Below are 10,000 nucleotides of genomic sequence, written 5' to 3'. Positions count from 1 at the left end.
TTTCATTGCAACATTTAATTGTTTTTATTGCTTATGTTGTAGATTAAAAGAATTATAAATATATGTGCATAATTTCAATGATAATTAATATTACTAATTATGGTGAATATTTTAAAAACATGACTACAAATGTAGTCATTGGGTTTGCTGGAAGCGTTTGTTTTACAGTAGAAAATTATATTAAGAATCAATTCTTCAAAAATCATGAGCTAAGCCAGAGGGCCCGTCAAAACAAACTCATTGGCAGTCTCAACGCAGTTTTTGATCATACTTGCCTCTTGAGCGACAAGACAATGTTTCAAGGAGAGCTGTAGGCAGAGTCGTCAGGCAGTTGACATCTTCTAGGTAACAGGTACTGCGACGGAGCTGGAGTCAAAGACCAGAGTCAACTGCTTTGAGTAAGCTATCACTATCAGCCTAATACGTCTAGGCTAGGGCAGTCTGTTGCGCTTAGAGAACAATACAAACGCAGGTAGTTCGATAGGTCAAGTACGAGGAGGATGAGTCGGGAATTCAAAGGGGCCAACAACAATGCTAATGGTCGGGTCAGGTAAAAAGGAAGGAGAGGTCAGGTAGAAAGTTAGGGATACGCCAAAGACCCCCTCCCATGAGACGTGTGATTTTTATAAGATAGGATGGAAAGAAGATAAGGTGAACAGTCACGGCCTAACTCTACAGTTTACATAGGATAGGTGCGACCCCTTCATAAATGAAACGGATACGGAAACGAGACAGGACAGTGGAAATGGAATTGATAGCAACAAAGATAACTTGGATAAAAACTATGCAAAATATAAGTCATTCTCTGAGCTGAAGATAGCTAGTTTGAATGTTAACGGACTACACAGTAGAGCCAAATTTGGTATACTTGAGATATTTGTACAAGATTTTGATTTTATTTTTTTATCTGAAACTAAAAATCATTATATCGACGATGACTTGTTTCCTGGGTACTCGCATTTTATTAAGAAAAAAAAAATGATATTACTCTTCCGTATGGAGGTATACGTGGAATCTGTATGTCCAATTTAGAAGAGATAGAAAAATATGTAACATTGCTGATCGAGACACAGTGTCTGATTCCTTATTAGTGTAACGATTTCATTGTAGGGAAATACAGAATGATATTATTATTTGTGCCTTGTATATTCCACACGAGGGATCACCTTATTGTTCATCTATCTTTGATGTTATTCCTGATGATCTTATGAACTTGAATGTAAAATATGAGTTACCAATTATATTAGCTGGTGATTTTAACTCAAGAACAGGCTTACTTAATGACTTTATAGAGAATGACCCTTTGCAAAATATCGATTTAAATGATTTTATTGATGAATGTCTGTTTAGCTCCAAAAGGGAATTAGAAGCTCTTGACCTTAGCACAGATCTCTATAACAGTGATGTAATAACTTAATTGAACTGTGTAAAATGCTTGACGTTAAGGTAGTTAACGGGAGATTTGGGGGGGACAGTGGCGTGGGGGATTTCACTTGTTTCACAGCTAATGGTAAAAGCTGTATTGACTATTTTATTGTTTCTCCTAAACTTATGAGTAGCATTACAGATTTTAATGTTGAGCAATATGACAGGTGTCTGTCCGATACTCACTCGGCCCTCTCTATGGTATTACGTTTGGAAGAGACTTGTAATATGAGACCACCGGAAATACAGAAGGAAGAACATTTAGATTTAGATAGTGAGGAAACCATGATATGAATAACTTTGAATATGAAGAACTTAAAACAAAATGGACAAATGACATAAAATATATATAAGGAACATTCAATACTAAAGATATCAATTTATTATCCCAAAAATTAGAATTCAACTGAACCCTTTGAATGTAACCCAGAATATTATGGATGATATAAAAGATTTAGGAAAATTATATATTGACCCTGCCAAACAAGTTTGGCATTTGTAAAAAAGTTATCAAAATAAACCTACAACTAGGGATTGCAAAAAGTTTAGCAAACCATGGTTGACAAAGACTGTTCTAGTAAAAGAACTGAATATATGAAGTAAAAAACAGGCTTAAGAAAATCAAACAAATGAAGCTAGAAACAAACTGAAAGCTAGAGCTAAAACATAGAAGAGAATAATTAATAAAGCTAGGAAATCTTTCAGAAAAAAATTTCATAGAAATGTTAGAAATCTGAGAAAAAGTAGTAGTAAGGATTATTGGGATTTGTTAAAGAATACTGATATGTGTGAGCTGATTTGTAAAATTTCACTTTAAACATTTCGAGATTATTTTGCTAAACTCAGTCGAGGTAATGTTAAACCTGATGAGAGTGAACAAGCTGATAATTTCGACCCAAGCATTATTAACCAGTTAGTTAACGAAGAATTAAATAGGGTGGGTTTTACAGTAGATTGAGATACAAATTCAAATAAAAAAAAACTTAAGAGTAGAAAAGCTGTGGTATTGATAGTATTATAATGAGTTCCTTAAAAACTGCCCTCATGATATGCTAAATGTGATAGGCAAAATTTTCAACATAGTGTTGATCTCCTCAATTGTTCCATATTATTGGTGTATAGGGATAATAAAACCCATATTTAAGAAAAAAGGATCCCCTGACGACCCAGATAACTATAGGGGTATCACACTGCTGAGCTGTGTAGCGAAGCTTTTTACCGCTTGTGTCAATAAAAGGTTGACTGATTATATTGAGAGCACTGGTCAACTTGGTGAGGAGCAGGCTGGTTTCAGGGAGGGATATAGTACTCTAGATCATATTTTTGTATTACATTCACTTGTTAATTTCTATCTCCATCGAAAAAAGAGAATATACTGTTTGTTCGTTGATTACAGAAAAGCATTTGATTTGGTTGACAGGCAATTAACGGTAATATTATGCTGTTTTTTTTTCCATATATAAAAAAAATATCAGGGGTATAATAATGCAAAATCTGTGTGAAGCAGAATCACAAAATTTCTAACTTTTTCGAATGTAACATAGGTGTAAGACAAGGTGGGAGAATCTCTCCCCATTACTTTTTGTTTTTCCATCTACCTAAATGATTTTGAGTCTTCTCTTAGCAGGGGGTATAATGGGATGGATATGTGTTCAAGGGAAATAAATGAAAAATTAAGTAGTATTGATATAGAAATGTTTTTGCGTATTTATGTTTTCTTTTTACTTTATGCTGAGATAACTATTGTAATGGCTGAATCCCCAAAGGAATTACAAAATGCCTTAGACAAAGTAAAGAATATTGTGATACTTGGAAACTTCAAATTAATGTTTCAAAAACTAAAGTAGTTGTATTTTCTAGAGGAAAAGTTAGAAATGTCCCGAATTTTAAATATGGTGAGGAGAGCGCTGAAATTGTAGATGATTATGTTTACCTGGTACTACGTTTAATTATAATGGTAAAATGGATAAAACTATTAAGAAACAAGTCATTCAAGCACGTAGAGCATTATTTAGAATGTTAATTAAATGTAAAAAACTTGAATTATCCATTGATATCAACTGTGATCTATTCGATGCTCTAGTTGTATCAATTTTGATTTACGGTTGTGAAATATGGGGTTACCACAAACTAGATCATGTTGAAACATTTCACAAGAAGTACATGAAAAATCAGCTATGTGTGAACAAGCGAACAGCAAACTGCATGGTATATGGGGGATCTTGGCAGATTTCAAAATTGAAATATCTATTTGCAAACGGATGATTGGATTTTGGTTGAGAATTGTAAAATCAAAGGAGTCTAAATTGTCAAATGTTTTTTATCGTTTTCTTAGTCTAGTTGGATCCATAAAATAAAAACTATCCTTGATTCATGTGGTATGTCAAATATATGGAAACATCCAGAAAATTTCAATCACACGCGGATAATAAATAGCCTAGAAATGAAACTCAATGATATAGAGAGACAACAGTGGCATGCAGAAGTAGAAAGAAATATATTGTGTAGTAATTATAAACTTTTTAAGACTGAATTTGGCCAAGAAAAGTATATTATAAATTTAGATATACCAGAAAGAATTGCCCTTAGTAAATATAGGTGTGGTACCCACAAAACTTCCTGTAGCAACTGAAAGATATTCTGGGCAGGAGAATCAGCACTTGCAGACTATGTAAACAGCATTGAAGTTGGGGATGAATGTCATTATGTTTTAGTTTGTTCTGTGATTAGAGAAATAAGAGAGAGATACCTAAAGCCCTACTATTGTAGAAGACCTACCACTTTCAAATTCAATCTGCTCCTCAATACAAGTAGTGCTAGAGAATTGAAAAGACTTGCAAAGTTTGTTAACCTTATAATGTCTTTATTTTACATTTAATACTATCTAGGACTTTCATTATTCTGGTATTATTTTCGATGTATGTACTTTCCTTTGTCAGAATACCTTTCATGCTTTAAATATGTACTTGCTAAATATGTGTACATAAATATAGTTGTAATTTATTGGTCTCTTCTTTTTGTAGTTTTTGTGTATAATATATATATTTGTGTAATTTTGTAATTCTCATACCCCGGAAGGGGTCGATAGAATAAAATTTGCCTTTGCATTTGCCTTTGCCTTGCAGCTTGGCAGGAAGTTCTTACTTTAATAACTGCTCGCAAAATTAAACGGGGAACATATTATAATAGAAAAAGAGGCGCGAGTCCCTTGGGTGTGAGTGACCCTATCGTGGAGGTCTTGACATCGATCAGCAGCTCCACACTGATGGGGTATGATAAGCTCATTTGCCATCCAGAAACTAATCCAGAGAGAAGCTATTAAAAAGGTTTTCGTCTTCGTTCGTTATAGCAATACAAAGGGGAGAAAACTGCCGTATCAAAATACTCTTAAGGAAGGGAAATGGAAAATTAACTGTTTTCGTACATTACTTGTGTACTTCAGCGTTTGAGGAATTTATATATAAATATATATATATATATATATATATATATATATATATATATATATATAGATATATATAGATATATATATATATTATATATATATATATAATATATATATATATATATACATATATATATATATATATATATATATATATATATATATATATATATATATATATATATATAGTCGTAAAGCTGGAGGAAGGAATGAAAGGAGTTGACCGAGCGCTTTCGTGTATTTTTCACACCTCTTCAGGGTTAAGTGATACAAAAATTCATTTATTCGTTTACAAAGACACCTATGTGGCAGCAATACATAAACATAAAAACTATCGTACTACTATTTTAAAAAAAAAATAATTGTCTAAAAATGTTATTACAAGTAGTTCATCCAGTTTTGTACATCCCGGGGCTGCTGTTTGATCAATTCTACGCGATTTTTTCTTTATTATACACGATTCAACAATATTTCGTTTTTATGATGTCTTTACAGAACATGATCTCTTTTGCTTCTTTCCAATTCATAGTGTGGTTGCATTCATTCATATGTTGAAACAAGCTGCTTGCATTATTCCCTGTTCTAACATTATATTTATGCTGTTTTAATCTTGTTTCGAGATCCTTTCCACTTTGTCCCACGTACATTTTTCTTGCACTGATTGCAAGGGATCTCATATATGCAGCCACTCTTCTGTAGAGGGGAATTCCTGATTAACAAATTCTTAAGTACATAGTTTCTTAAAAATGACATTAACATTAAATGGTCTCAACAGCCCAGGGATGGCCATAAACTGGTTACAGTATGGTAAAACAAGGAGGTTTCTCATATTAAAATCACTCTTACGACTAACTTCATAAAATGTTTTTCTTGCTTTACAAAAAGCCCTGTCGATAAAATCACAAGGGTATCTAAGGTTTGTTGCAATATCTCGGACCTTCTGAAGCTCAGCTTCGAGGAAGTCAGGGCAACTGACCCGCAGTGCCCTTAAAAACATAGACGAAAATACCATCATCTTCGTTCTCGGATGATGGTTAGAATAAAAAAGTATGTAGGAATCTACATTTGTAGACTTCCTGTACACAGAAAATTTAAAATTTCTATCATTCCTCACAATTAAAACATCTAAAAACGCCAACTTGTTATCTACTTCAGTTTCCAAGGTAAATTTTATAGAAGGTACTAGGGCATTTAATGCTGTTAGGAAGCTCTCTTCATTTTTGTCAACAGGCCAAGCACAAAATATATCATCAACGTACCTGACCCATAGGATACCTTTAGGAAGTATCCTTGGTAAGTACTTACTCTCAAAAAATTTTATCCTCCCAAACACAGTGAGTTCGTGATTGTTTCTTCTGATTGACACAATGACTCCCATTTGTTTTGTTCTTGACGTTAGACGCTAAAAAGACTATTTTTCTGGATGCAACAGAAACTAAGCCAGGTTTAGAACACATTGTAGTCCTAAAATTACATATATATATATAATATATATATATATATATATATATATATATATATATATATATATATATAACAAAAATAAACAGGACAGCGAGAAGACCGGAGATCATTTCTTTGTTTTATTTACACCTACATCACACACCACACACACACACACACACACACACACACACACACATATATATATATATATATATATATATATATATATATATATATATATATATATATATATATATATATATATATATATATATTATATATATATATAAAGGTATAAAGTCATGAAGGAAAGATAAACACTGGAGTAGCTACAAGATCTTTCGACTCAACGTCGTTTACTTAGCAGACACACTAACATACACGAGAAACTTAGAGGTAAAGGAAGGGTCGTATAAGTGACAGATAAGGATTATAAGGAGATTAGTTCCAAGTAACGGGGACAAGATCTTAGTGATACATTTCGAACGTTTATATGAAATTGAGCCACAGTACTGATAATAGGCCGATAGGGTAATTTTCTTTGTGCGTTTTGACTAATCTGTACAGGTAAGGTAGCGATTAAGTACTAAGCAAATTGTCAGTCAAATTTTTTCCTTCGCTAACTTTACCTGTACGGATTAGTCAAAAATGCACAAAGAAAATAGTCCTGTTGGCTAAATTTCATATAGACTTTCGAAATATATCCCTAAGATCTTGTCCCCGTTACTTGGAACTATCTCTGATTCTCATATATATAATTCCCCAGCTTTAGTTGATAAGTAAAACAAAATTACTCTTTGCTCCACTGATAGATTCGTTAGTTTAAATGTATGTCCTCTTTTTACTAAAGTCCCTATAGACTCTATTTTAGAATATCTCAGTAATGAACTAACTCAGCATGAATTATCTCTACCTGTAAGTCACATTATTTCCCTCACTAGGTTGTGCATTTGTGATTGCAAGTTTATATTCAATGGTGAATTTTATCAACAAATATTTTGTATGGCAATGGGCACCCCTTTATCACCACTCCCCTCAAACTTGTACATGGAATTCTTTGAAAATCGCTATTTATCTAATATCATTTGTATTCCTTTAAAGTGGAATAGATATGTTAATGCTATTTTAGCGGTTTTTCCTGCTGGTATTGATGTAGATGATTTACTCTAGAATTGGAAAAATACAATTGCTTTCCTTTCTTAGATGTTTTGATACATAGAGAACCATTTCAATGTAAATTCAGTATTTGTAGGAAACCAACCAACAACATAACTTATGTTCATTTCTATTCAGGTCACCATCTTAACATCAAACTATCAATTTTTTCTTCTATGTTTTTACGACCATTGCGCATTGTCAGTCTCCAATATTTGGATCAAGAAATTGAATGCATAAGAAAAATAGGGAAAGATTAATGTTATCCTTCACATATATTAGATATTTGCTATATTAAAGCCCACAAAAAGTTTTATAGTGTAAGTAACATGGAGAAAGAAATTTCTAAGAACATTCTCAATTTGCCTTATTTTAACGGATTTGAAACCATTAAATCATTGTTAAAATCTTTAAGGTCAACCTTGTATTTTCCTATGATAACACACATAGAGGAATGTTAATAAAAAAATGGCCCCATGGGAAGCAACAACATAATATATAAATTTCCATGTATGAACTCCCCTTCTTTTATCTCGGGCAATCGAGCAATGACTTAGATGTAAGAATAAAACAGTATAAATATTCTGTCAAATTGGGCAAACATCTAATGCAATATTCATTCATTTAAGTGAAAACAACCACCTGATAAATTGGATTGGTAGTTCAGTAATTGCAAGATTAAAAGATGTCTTATCACAAAATCTTTTAGAATCTCCCATTATACAACTTACTTCCCATTGTAATTTTATATTAGTCGGGGGTTGTTTCATTTAGACCTATGTACTTTTAACCATGCTTAAGAATTACCTCAAGGATACAATCACAGACTTGAATACAAATTAGTTGCCTTATAGATATTTTCTTTATATATGTATGTTTAATATGTTTTGGGAATAAGTTTTTGTTTACCAAAGATCTGAATGTGGTCAGTTGCTGCCCTGTATAATCCTTTAATTGTCTTGTCCCTGTGTCTGAGTAGTTGGACTTAATCTTTTTGTTCTTAAATTTTACCCATGTTTTATGCTTGTCTGGGAAGGTTACTCATTCTCCAGGTGTGTTGGATTCTAGGTACTAATCTCCTTATAATCCTTATCGGTCACTTATACGACCCTTCCTTGTCCTCTCAGTTTCTCGTGTATGTCATTCTCTGCTAAGTAAACGATGTTGAGTCGAAAGATCTTGTAGCTACTCGAGTGTTTATCTTTCCTTTAAGGCTTATACCTTTATTTATGCATTTATCACGTTCCAAACTTTCGTGATTCAGTTATACACACACACACACACACACACATACACCCGTTTATAATATATATATATATATATATATATATATATATATATATATATATATATATATATATATATATACGTATATATATATATATATATATATATATATATATATATATATATATATATATATATATATATATATATATACATCGAGCTACAAATTCCCTTCAATATCTAATTCACTTAACTACCTCGAAATTAATTATATTTTTATATATGCTTAACCGAATGGGGAATTTTATTAGGCGATAATAGAGTTGGCGGCACCCAGGGCGCGAACCCAGGGACACCATACAAATCCAGGAACGTCAGTGAAGCTTTTACCCACTCCACCACCGCAAGAGGCTATAAATTAATGCCGTCTATCACCCTCAAATAACTTCGCGCTCAGGTATTCGCTGATTTGAAGCCAGCATTAACCCACCTCGACTTCGGTAGTATTGTAGTGCTTATGACAGCACGTAGCCATTAATATAAAAAAGCTTCTGACGTTCCTGGATTTGTATGGTGTCCTTGGGTCGTGCCTGGGTGCCGCCAATTCTATTATCGCCTAATCAAAATTCCCCTTCAGTTAAGCATATATGAAAATATATTAATTTCCGAGGTAGAGGGAATTAGAGATATTAAAGGACATTTGTAGCTCGATGTATATATATATATATAATATAATATATATATATATATATATATTATATATATATATATCAATTATTATAAAATTTATACATACATATAATATATATATATATATATATATATATATATATATATATATATATATATATATATATGTATATATATATGTGTGTGTGATAAGCAGAACAGCAAGAAGATTGGAGATGTTTTGGGAATCCTTCCCTACCTTCAGGGCTTTAAATATAATTAATTTTTACAATATAAAAAGTATGCTAAAATAAGCTAATAATTATATGAAATATAGTTTTGTCGTAAAGCTAAAGAAAAATAAAAACTACAAAGTGACTTTAAGCTATAAGTAAATTAAAACACTGCATAACTCAGTAAAATAACAAATCAAAAAGCAAACAACAAATAAATATTGAAAAAATAAACAAAGAAAGCGTTTTGCCAGACTTACTGTTAAGAGGTTTGGTTGTTAACTGATGGAGAACAGCGTAGTCAAAAGGTGATGTTGGAGTAATAAAACAGGGAGAGAGAGAGAGAGAATGTGAGTAATAGGCAATTAGGCAATATGTAATGTGTTGAGTTAGTTTGGTT

Source organism: Macrobrachium nipponense, chromosome 38 (assembly GCF_015104395.2).
Source record: "Macrobrachium nipponense isolate FS-2020 chromosome 38, ASM1510439v2, whole genome shotgun sequence".
In the NCBI taxonomy this organism is placed as follows: domain Eukaryota; kingdom Metazoa; phylum Arthropoda; class Malacostraca; order Decapoda; family Palaemonidae; genus Macrobrachium; species Macrobrachium nipponense.
This window is presented reverse-complemented; position numbering follows the sequence as displayed.